Source organism: Micropterus dolomieu, linkage group LG02 (genome assembly GCF_021292245.1).
Source record: "Micropterus dolomieu isolate WLL.071019.BEF.003 ecotype Adirondacks linkage group LG02, ASM2129224v1, whole genome shotgun sequence".
Lineage (NCBI taxonomy): Eukaryota > Metazoa > Chordata > Actinopteri > Centrarchiformes > Centrarchidae > Micropterus > Micropterus dolomieu.
In genome coordinates, this window is record NC_060151.1 from 32,821,529 (window position 1) to 32,822,715 (window position 1,187).

Here is a 1,187-nt window from a genome sequence, read left to right on the forward strand (position 1 = left end):
GTCTGTCACCTGTACCCGTCTACAGCTTTACCTGTCTGTCACCTGTACCTGTCTGTCACCTGTACCCGTCTGTCACCTGTACCTGTCTGTTACCTGTACCCGTCTACAGCTTTACCTGTCTGTTACCTGTACCTGTCTGTCACCTGTACCTGTCTGTTACCTGTACCTGTCTGTCACCTGCACCTGTCTGTCACCTGTACCTGTCTGTCACCTGTACCCGTCTGTCACCTGCACCTGTCTGTCACCTGTACCCGTCTACAGCTTTACCTGTCTGTCATCTGTACCTGTCTGTCACCTGTACCTGTCTGTTACCTGTACCTGTCTGTCATCTGTACCTGTCTGTCATCTGTACCTGTCTGTCACCTGTACCTGTCTGTCACCTGTACCTGTCTGTCACCTGCACCCGTCTACAGCTTTACCTGTCTGTCACCTGTACCCGTCTACAGCTTTACCTGTCTGTCACCTGTACCTGTCTGTCACCTGCACCTGTCTGTCACCTGTACCCGTCTATAGCTTTACCTGTCTGTCACCTGTACCTGTCTGTCACCTGTACCCGTCTACAGCTTTACCTGTCTGTCACCTGTACCTGTCTGTCACCTGCACCTGTCTGTTACCTGTACCTGTCTGTCACCTGCACCTGTCTGTCACCTGTACCTGTCTGTCACCTGTACCCGTCTGTCACCTGTACCCGTCTACAGCTTTACCTGTCTGTCACCTGTACCTGTCTGTCACCTGTACCCGTCTGTCACCTGTACCTGTCTGTTACCTGTACCCGTCTACAGCTTTACCTGTCTGTTACCTGTACCTGTCTGTCACCTGTACCTGTCTGTTACCTGTACCTGTCTGTCACCTGCACCTGTCTGTCACCTGTACCTGTCTGTCACCTGTACCCGTCTGTCACCTGCACCTGTCTGTCACCTGTACCCGTCTACAGCTTTACCTGTCTGTCATCTGTACCTGTCTGTCACCTGTACCTGTCTGTTACCTGTACCTGTCTGTCATCTGTACCTGTCTGTCATCTGTACCTGTCTGTCACCTGTACCTGTCTGTCACCTGTACCTGTCTGTCACCTGCACCCGTCTACAGCTTTACCTGTCTGTCACCTGTACCCGTCTACAGCTTTACCTGTCTGTCACCTGTACCTGTCTGTCACCTGCACCTGTCTGTCACCTGTACCCGTCTACAGC

At 52.5% G+C, this 1,187-nt stretch overlaps 1 protein-coding gene across 2 annotated transcripts in view; it reads left to right on the forward strand.

Annotated features, from left to right (window-relative positions):
* crhr1 (corticotropin releasing hormone receptor 1) overlaps nt 1-1,187 on the forward strand; it is a 47,800-nt gene that overhangs the window by 34,341 nt on the left and 12,272 nt on the right. The gene's annotated exons all lie outside the window — the stretch shown is intronic.